Source organism: Juglans microcarpa x Juglans regia, chromosome 8D (assembly GCF_004785595.1).
Source record: "Juglans microcarpa x Juglans regia isolate MS1-56 chromosome 8D, Jm3101_v1.0, whole genome shotgun sequence".
Lineage (NCBI taxonomy): Eukaryota > Viridiplantae > Streptophyta > Magnoliopsida > Fagales > Juglandaceae > Juglans > Juglans microcarpa x Juglans regia.
This window is the reverse complement of record NC_054608.1, coordinates 22,894,254-22,904,463: the sequence shown is the minus strand read 5'-3', so window position 1 is coordinate 22,904,463 and position 10,210 is coordinate 22,894,254.

The following is a 10,210-nucleotide window of genomic DNA, read 5'->3' as shown; positions in this document are numbered from 1 at the left end:
AGACTCGGGTCAGGCAATGGTAAGAAATTGAGCAAGGCACACTGTTGATGGGGATGAACCCTTTATAGTTACCCCACTAATTCTTTATGGGCATGTCCAAGAAGAATTTATTTCTTCCTTTATTTACGCCCCTGTCAAGTTCCCAGTTTGCATGGCCACGTGCCGAGCGACCGTTTGCATTTTACGTACATGGCATAAATGGCGTCCTTTCAATTTCTACGCCATAGCTTTATTCTTTATAGTCATCAACTTTGCGCATTGTACTAGTAGATATGCATTAACTCTGCACAGTGTACTAGTTGACGTGCATTAACTCTACATATTGTGATAATCAAGGGATAATCTCTGCACACCATATGCATTAACTCTGCACACTATACCAGTAGATGTGCATTACCCTGCACGTTGCGATAATAAAGGATTTTCGGTTCTCTAGGGGGGAACACGTGGTGAGTCATGGTGATTCATGGAGTTATGATGCCTAGGCAGGCCAAACGTCAACCCTGCCTATATAAGGACCTTCCCTTCCGTTAAGGAATTCATCCCATTTGCTTTTGCCTTTTCTCCTTTATTCCATGACTCTTGCCTCACTACCTGGATTCCCTGTATCCTCATTTTGCTTTGCTTTTCTTCTTCCTTTTATGGTTCTGATGGCATCTTTACACCCTAGTGGGCGACAGGTTCTCTGATGGTGTTCAAGCTATCGCTGGCTATAGCGGTTTTAGTGTTGGAGGGTGGAGCCACCTATAGCCAGCGTTGTTTGGGTTTTGGGCCCCATGTTCTTGTTCTTGCCCTTTTGTTTATTGTGCTTCACTTGTTCTTGCCTCTTTGCTTACGGGGCTCGACTTCAAATCTCTTCTCCCACCTTGCTACTTGCATCGAACTCGCTTCATTCTTGGTAGCAGTGGAGAAGGGCTTTTCGCCCGGCAAACAGTTCTCAACGTAGAAATCAACTCCGAGATGTTCTGATTTTTAGAGTTGTTTTCTTTGTTGCTTCAAGAACTGCTTTAAGAGCTGCAGGCCCTGAACTCATTTCTTTCCCCAAGAAACGTGGATGGGGGTCGGGCACTAGAACACTTCTCCTCCTTACAGCCCGTGCAGTCTTATGATTTAACTTGTTCCTTGTATTCTTTCTCATCAAGTTTTCTTTTTGTTCATTGTAACTTTGCGACTTTATGATGTAATTTGCTCCTAGCAATCCTGCATAAATAGTAAAATGATTTTGTGTATTCGGCTGTATGGTTTTTGCATTTTCCTTGCTGCATTTTTCTTTTATTTTTCCTCTTTTCCTTCCATTTCCTTTGCTTCTCTTGATGGCCCTTTGACTTGTGCTTCTAGAGGGCTCTGATCCTTAGCCAATACTTCGTGGCCTGCTAAGAGATTGGGCTTGTACCCCGCGAAGGTCGGCAAGTCTAACACCCCGCTTAATTAACTCTTGATTAACCCTTAAGTACTCTAGATTTGGCTTTTATTTTTGGGTTAATCACTTTCATTAAGGTTGATAATGGGATTAGCATTAATGTTGATACCTAGTGTTAAGGAGCTAAGGATTAGAGAGGCAAGCCCATTAGTAATTTTGTTGAGGCTTTTTAGGACCCAAGTACATTCATGGGCCTAGCCCAAGAAAACCTTGAACAAAGACCTTAGGAAATCAAGGCTAGTCTTGGCCCAAGTATAGGAAGCCATAAGGCTTTTGGTTTAGATTGGACCCTTGGCCCTTTTCAAGCCCATATGGCCCAAAGCCATGTTTGGACTCATTTTGCCATTCAAAGACCAAAGGCCCAATACACTATACCATTAGTTTCCTTAAGCCTAAATCACACTCAAAGTACCCAAATTAAGTTTTGAAAATTGGCTAAGGCTATTAACCATCATACTTGAGGTTAGTGCACTTTAAGCTATACTTTGAAGCTTAATCATGCTTAATCTTTTCTTAAACTTTTTAATTCAGATTTTTTTGAATTAATACTCCCTTAAAACATGATTAGACCATGTTAATATCCTAGCTAAGCCATTCCACATGTTATTAAGAAAAATGACATAACAAGCCCAAACCATGCTTCAATCGGTTTTGTGCATTGCCCTTTGTAATGCTTGGACTGTTTTGCCCTTGGGCCCAACATTTTTGTGGTTTATCCTCAATTGTAATATGGTCCATAAACACCTCATGAGACCCTCCCAAACTCAGTTTGAGCCTTGGACGAAATTGGTTGCATCAACCAACTCAAAGAACCAAACCGGGTGCACCTTGGTCTAGTTTGTGTAGGAACCATTTGGATTGAATTTGAACCAGCCTCCTGCCATGGTTTGCACCCCCACCCCATGCCACCTCCTTCTCCACCCAATCACCAAGAAGTCCCATGGCCATCATGAAGGATTTTGACTCATTTTTGCTACCCAAATAGATCCAAAACCGAACTGATTTTCTGCTACCACAAAACCACCTTCATCCACCTGTTTTCAAGGGTGGTTTGAGGGATCTTCTGCCATCCAAATGATGCCCCACGACCTGAAGTCATCTACAGAACCATTTCAGCTACTGTGGAGAGGAAATGATGGTGGTTTAGGGCCCTATTTCATTCTGCACAAGTGACCTAAGCTCATGCAAGCAAATCTGGAGATTTTCCAGATTTGAGCACCTCCTACTTCACCAAATCACCAAGCACCCAAGCCAACGTCCCTCACCCCTTGGCCACCTATAAATACTTCCCTCCCCTTCTCATTTCACCCACACCACAGGTCCAAGCATTATCTTGAGCCTAGAGAGCATTTCCCTCTCTTAGAAATCAAAAGAGTGCAAACCGAGTGAGTTTTGGTGAGTTTTTGAGTGTTCTTGTGTAAGGCAGTCTAGAGTGCTTGGAAGGCCATGAAATTTGTATTTTTTCTTCCTTTTGATCTTAGCTAGCATTTCAAGCTTTGTTTCCAAGTGTTGGTACAAAATTTGGTTGAGTTTTGAGAAGGTTATGATGCTTAATGCAAAACCAGGTCAATTAAAGGAAGGTTTGAATGATTGAATGTTTTTAATTGGAAATTTAGCTATGGCATGTCCTAAGCATGATTTTATATGATCTATCATTGTCCTAACATGATTATGGAAGGTTAAATTTGTGATTAGAAGTATGTCATTATAGGTTTTAAATATATCTTGTTTTGATCATCAAGCATGAATCGGTTTTAAGCATATTGGTGATTAAGGATTTCTTAGCTTTGATTAAGTGTTAGGATGAACTTGATTACTCAAATATTAGACTTCATAATGTCCCTAAATATATTAGTGATCATTAATGATTAAATAAAATCTCATATGCATGCATTCATAGAGATCAATAGTTAAACTACACATAGGCATCAACTAGGATGCATGCCACGGGTTGGGACTAATTGGACAAGGTCCACTTTGAATTTTGAAAATCTAAGGGCATGGATGGTTTTAGAATGCCAAAAATATGAAGTCCATGAAATTTGGTTAGATTTGGAGCTCATATGCAATAAGTGAAAATTTAGAGCCTAAATGGCAATTTTTGAAAGTCTAGGGGTATTTTTAGTAAATATCTAATTTTTTTTGAAACCTTTGATTTTGAACCTATACATAAGAGTATTAACCCTAACTTAGTATACACACTATTTACGTAGCTACGACGCTAATTTCAAATTTCTCCGGAAGTTTGTAAGTTGGCCTCTAACTTACATCTTGATAAATGTTTTATGAATTATTGATAAATGCTCTATTTATTCTTCAATTATCATTTTGAGCATGAATTATCATGTAATATGACACATCGAGTGCATTCTTACATAACATATGGCATTTTCACCATTTTTGCATATTACATTTATAAGTGTCATTTTTGCATGAAATTTACTACATATGCACATGTAAAAAAAAAAAAACATTTTTTTTAAGCATAGCATGAAAATCATTTTGTCACGACCCCAAAGGCCAGGATGGGGAATTATGCTGGTGGAACTCATTTGTCCACTCGGAAGTGTTTAATAATGGAGTGGTAACCCCCAGGTTGACGAAGAACAGTCAACAGGCTTCGAATGGCTTCTTTTTAAGGAACGCCAGAACGAAGTCAACATATTAAGACACCTAACGCTGGTGGGTGTACACTTTATGAATTTTATGATGTTATGTTATATTTACCAATGCATTGAGAATGAGTCTATAGACAACGTAGTTTCAACGTAAGTTATATTACGGTCACCGGCAGGTACTCACAGTGCATATGGGGAACTATGACATTACGACACGTTATGTTAATAATTAAGATAATGATGTAAGTCTATGATGATGAAAGTTTATGATGAAATTTTTATGAAGAAATTATGTCTTTTCAAAAATGATAACGAAATTACTTACTAAGTAAAAGCTCGTGTCTCCATATTTTAAAAAATGTTGAGGAATCTAGATGGGAGACATGTATACTGATTTTCTGCATCTCATGCATTGCATATTTATCATTTTTCATGATTGATTTATCTTTGTGTCAGTTAGTTGTTTAACTTACTGAGATTTCGAGTGAATCTCACCCTTTTATGGGACCACTGTCATTCCACTCGGAATGATAGAAGTTGTGTCAGGATTCAACCAGGACAAAATTGATGGAGCGCTGGATTCGCATGATTGGGGAGGAGTCGGATTTGGAGAGGAAGCTGGACTTAACTTTGATGTTCATAACCAAGTCCTTTATGCTTTAGATCGCATTAAGAAAATTATATGACTTGGTATATAAGTCTATACTACTTTAGTATTTTGAACATGATGATTATCTAATGAAGTTGGGATGTTTTAGTTATTCTGGCATATTTTTCACCTTAACCTTTTATTTTCGCTGCGATTATTGCATACTGCTAGTTGCATACTAGGATGCATTGCATATTAACTGTCATGAACGGGGGTATGTAACCTTATGTTGCATGTCCTGACATTCTAAGTCTTCGTTCCATCCCAAGCAAGGATTGGGGGCGCCATAGCAAGTCCAGCCTAGGGACTAGCTTATGTTTCAACTGGCTGTTGTTCGGGCAAAGCTCAGGGCTCTGGTCTTTAGCCAATGCATCGCAGGTAGCAACCTGGCACGAGGGTCGGCAAGTCAAGGGACTTGTGTTCCGACTGACTATTGTTCGGGTAGAGCTCAAAGCTCTGGTATGTAGCTAATACCTCATGGCCAATCAAGAGACTGGGCTTGTACCCTGCAAAGGTCAGCAAGTCCAACCTAAGGACTGACTTGTGTTCCGACTGGCTATTGTTCGGGCAGAGCTCAGGGCTTTAGTCCTTAGCCAATGCATTGTAGGAAGCAACCTAGTATGAGGGTCGGCAAGTCAAGGGACTTGTGTTCTGACTGGCTATTGTTCGAGCAGAGCCTAGGGCTCTGGTCCTTAGGCAGTACCTCGTGGCCAATCAAGAGACTAGGCTTGTGCCCCGCAAAGGTCAGCAAGTCCAGCCTAGGGACTGGCTTATCTGATTGATTCTTTTAGACAAGAGACAGGAGAATGGAACATTGAAATTAGTTCAAAGAAATTTCGTTAACAAGTTGTTATCTTACACTGTGGGGCGGCATTATGGCCTATACACAAAATATTTTCTTAAGTGCTCGGCATGCCATGGGTGGGGTATTTCACAACCTTCTTGATCCTTGAGTCAATAAGAGCCAGGCCTTTCGGTCTCCGTCACTAAGTAAGGCCCTTTCCATCGGGGACCCAATTTTCCTTCCTCCTGGGTGGTGACTCTCGTCTGTTTTAGGACTGTATCTCCTACTCTGAAGGTTCAAGGCAGGACTCGTTTGTTGAAGTATCGTTCAACCTTTTGTTCGTTGGTTGTTGTTCGGCTTGTTGCTCCCTCTCATCTTTCTTCTAAGAAATCCAAGTTTTCTTTCAATCCTCCGTCGTTGCACTCTTGGTTGAAGTGTTGTACGCGGTATGTGGGTATGGCCACCACTACTGGGATCGTGGCTTCAATCCCATAAACGAGGGCGAAGGGCATTTTTCCCGTAGGGGTCCTTACCGATTTTCGGTAGACCCATAATATACTGGGAAGATCTTCGGCCCATCCCCCTTTTTGGTTTCCTAGCTTTTTCTTTAGAATGTTAAGTAGCGTCTTATTGGTGGCTTCTACCTATCCGTTCGCCTGTGGGTGTCCTAGAGATGAATATTTAGTTTTGAGTCTGAGTTTTGAACACCACTTTCGGTAATGGGAGCAATCAAATTGCCTTCTGTTGTCTAATATGAAGCTTTGGGGAATTTCGAAGTACCAAATTTTAGATTTCTAGAGGAAGTTTGTAATTGCTCGTGTCGTGATCGTTGCTAGAGCTTCTGCTTCCATCCATTTTGTGAAGTAATCGACCGCCACTACAACAAATTCTACTCCTCCTTTGCTCTCAGAAAGTGGACCGATGAGGTCGAGCCCCCATTGTGCGAAGGGCCAGGGGAGATGATGGAGGTGAGCTCTTTGGGAGGACAATAGGGAATAGGCATATGCTCTTAGCACTTAGGAATTTTTTTTACAAAGTCCTTCGCATCTCTAAGGGAGTTAGGCTAATAGCATCCTGCCTGTGTAGTTCGTGTTGTTAGTGCTCTTCCGCTAGAGTGGTTTCTGTAGACTCCTTCATGTATTTCAGCTAGCACGTACTGGGCTTGCTCAAATGAGATGCATCTCAGGAGGGGCTCGGCGAAACCTCTCCTATACAGGGTTCCCTCCACCAATGTGAAACGAGCTGCTCTGCTTCTGATCTTTCTTGCTCCTTTCTGGTTGTCCAGAACCAGTCCTCCGTCAAGGAATTTTATGATGTCGATTGCCCATTCTAGGGGTTGTAATATCTAGACTGTGGATACTCCAATTCTGATGGTTGGCACATCAATCGTTCAGATTGTGGTGTTATCTGGAATGGGTGTTTCTTCTTGGCCTGAGGCGGCTTTTGCCAAGCGATCTGCTTTATGGTTTTCTCCCCTCGAGATTTGTTGTACGTTGGAATACTGGAAAAGGTCACGATCCTCTCCTACTCATTGGAGGTACTTCTCTACACTCAAGCTGCGGTGTTTTTGCTTGATTCTTTTCACCACGGGGTTCATGCTGAGTCGGTGTTCAATTACTAGTGCATCAATTCCAGGCATCACTTCGTGGCTCCATGCGAACATGTCTCGATGTTCGGCAAGGAGTTGTCTCATGGCATGGCTCAGCTCAGTAGTCATCTTGGTCCCCATTTAGATAGTGTGCTCCAGCCTTCTTGGGTCCATTGGCACCAGGACTAATGGTTCGTTAGGTTCCGTTTGCCATAGGGCCTCTTCATCTCTCACTTCTCTGTCCAACTTAGTCAGTGCCAGAGGTGGGGGTAGGATGGTCCCTTCTTGGTCTTCTTTGAGAGTTTGAACCTCTATTGCTTCAGGATTCATTTCTCCCACATAGCATTCTCTTGCAATTGTTTGCTCACTATGCATTTCTCCCACCCCAGCTGGAGTCGAAAATTTTACCTTAAGATGGTATGTGGAAGTTAACGCCCTCGTGCGGTTCAGGGCTAGACCATGTCTCCGGTGAAGCGTTATAGGAGGAGGGAGATTTCACCACAAGAAATTCTACCATGAGGGATGTCATTCTAGGAGTTGTTCTGGCCAAGATGGGTAGAGTGATTGCTCCGATAGGCTGGGCCATGTCTCCGATGAAGCCGGTCTGGCGTGATCCCCATCCGAATAAACGCCTCCCAGAATAGGATGTTGGCAAAACTGCCATTATCGATCAACACTCTCCTTGTCAAATAGTTGGCAATTTTCACCGTTACTACCAGGCTATCATCATGGGAGCAGAGCAAGCCTTCTTCGTCCTTTTCACTGAAAGTTATAAAGTGCTCTCTTGGTTGGCCCTTAATACCAAGGGCTAGCCTATAGGCACTTCTTCATACCTGGCTTTCCTGGCATGGGCCTTTCGTGCTGATGAGGTAGTCCCTCTCTCGGTATATCCTCCGGCTATTAGACGAATTTCGCCTATTAGGGCTTCTCTTCTATTCGGGCTCCTTCGACGCGGGCTTGCTTTGTGTCGATCTACAATTCTTTTCTTGGTAGGGCTTCTACTTCTCCTGGCAGGGCTTCGATTTCTTCAGGCAGGGCTCCTATTTCTCCTGGCAGGACTTTAATTTCTTCGAGCAAGGCTCCTGCTTCTTCTGGAGGGTTCCTGCTCCTCTTGGCAGGACTTTTGTTTCTCCTAGCAGGACTCCTGCTTCTCCTGGCAGGACTTTGGCTTCTCCGAGGGCACCCACAATCGTCGCATTGTTGACTACGTCTCTCATTACCACGTTGGTCTATTTGAGCTTCCATTTCCTCAATTTTTCACCTCTTGGTGAAACAATCTTTGGTTCGGTGGCCACCAGCCTTGTGGTAGGTGCAGTATTTGGGATGGGCTGAATCCCTTCTTCGCTCGTCTTGGGAGTTTGGCTCTTTCTCGGTTTCTACTGCCAGGCTAGAATGTATGCGTGGCCTGGCTTTCCCACACGAGGTCTGCTCTTCCTTACGCTTTGTTTCATGGGTCCTTTTCTTATCACTTTCTCGGCTTGACCTTCTACTCTGGCCAGCTGACTTCTTGTCCACTCTTTCCATTTCAGTTCATCTGGGGGTCGTCAACGCTCAAAGTTTATCTTCGACATTTATAAAACTGTATGCTCGGTCCATGAACTCCCGTAGCGAAGTCAGGGTTTTTCGAACAATCTCCGTCATGAAGGGATTACGAGGCCAGATCCCCCCTAATAGTGCTGCCAAGTTGATTTTCTCATCTTGGTCATTTGTCTTCATACGCTCGTTATTGAAGCGAGAGAGGTACGACTTTAGACTCTCATCGTCCCTTCACAGTTAGAAGGTAGGCAGCAAGCCTTCTCCTCTTCCGGCTAACCATGAACTGCATTAGGAAGAGACGGGTCAGCTCGATGAAGTTAATGATAGTCCTAGGCTGTAGGGACCCAAACCTAGCTCGTGCCGCTCCCTTCACTAGGGAAACTGTGCAAGGTCATGTGGGCCTTGAAAGTTTCCAGATGTTCTAAGGGATCTTTTAACCCATCGTATGCGTCTATCTGTGGAACTTGGAACCTCGAAGGTAGAGGTACGACCATAACCTTGGCATTGTATGGCAGCTTGGCGCTAGTGAGAAGTTGATCCACAATTGATGGTGGGCCAACCCATTTGACCACCTCATCGTACTTGTTTTGGAGCTTTTGGATCTGGAGGTCCACCTTACGTCGTTCTTCCTCCGCTGCAAGTGCGTCTGCAGGTTGACGGGTCTCAGAGTTATGGCTTTGTTGATCTCCTTCAGGTTCCTCGTCGCCCCTTCGCAGGACAGCATTCTCCTGATGAAGGATCTCCATGTCGTCCGTGAGTTTCTGTATGGTCGCAGCCTATTCATTGTGTCTTCCTTCCATTGCTTCAGATCTTGCTTCTTCACATCACGAGTTCTAAGAGCGTGTTGTCGCCGACATACGAAGGACACCCTATTTATGGGAAACAGAGATCCCACAGATGGCGCCACTATTGATGTTGTGTTTCAGGGGCCTAGGCAACTCCACGCTGGCAGCTCTCAGACTCTTCCCTACAAGGAGGAGAATGGGGAGCTCGGGGTCCGTGGTACCTCCAACGCTCAAGTTAGTCTCAATGTTGGAGATGAAAGCAGTAGTAGAAATTTATGTAGATGTTAACCTATTTATCGATCGTGGGTGATGCCTATTTATACCCAATGGTTTGGCCTTCATGGTAGTGGGGTGTCACTCGGTAGGAGATCGGACACTCATGTTGCCCATCTGTCATGCCATAGGATGTTCAAGTCTAATGGTGACTGCTCATGACACAGGGCCTCTCTCAGTGCATTCCAAGTCCTAGGTCGCATTGAATGCGATACATCTTCCTCTATAAGTTTCCTTCTACCTCATTAATGCGGCGTGCCTTCCTCAGCTTTTCTTCTCTTTCTGTCATGTCTAGGTGGCGATATTTAGAGTCGGTGAGTGTACATGTCCGTCGGCTAATGCTTTCTAGACTGTCTTTCCTACCATATGTTTGTCACGGTTTCCTATCTTCCCATCTTCTTTAGTTGGGCCTTTGAAGTATACACGGCCCGGCCCAGACCTCATAGTTGGGCTAGGGCCCGGGTCTTCTTAGTGTGCTCGGCTTGGCCCAAACTTCATGTCTGGGTTCTTACCTGAGCCCTTTCTCCTGGTCCGGCCCCCGACCAAGACCTTTCTCC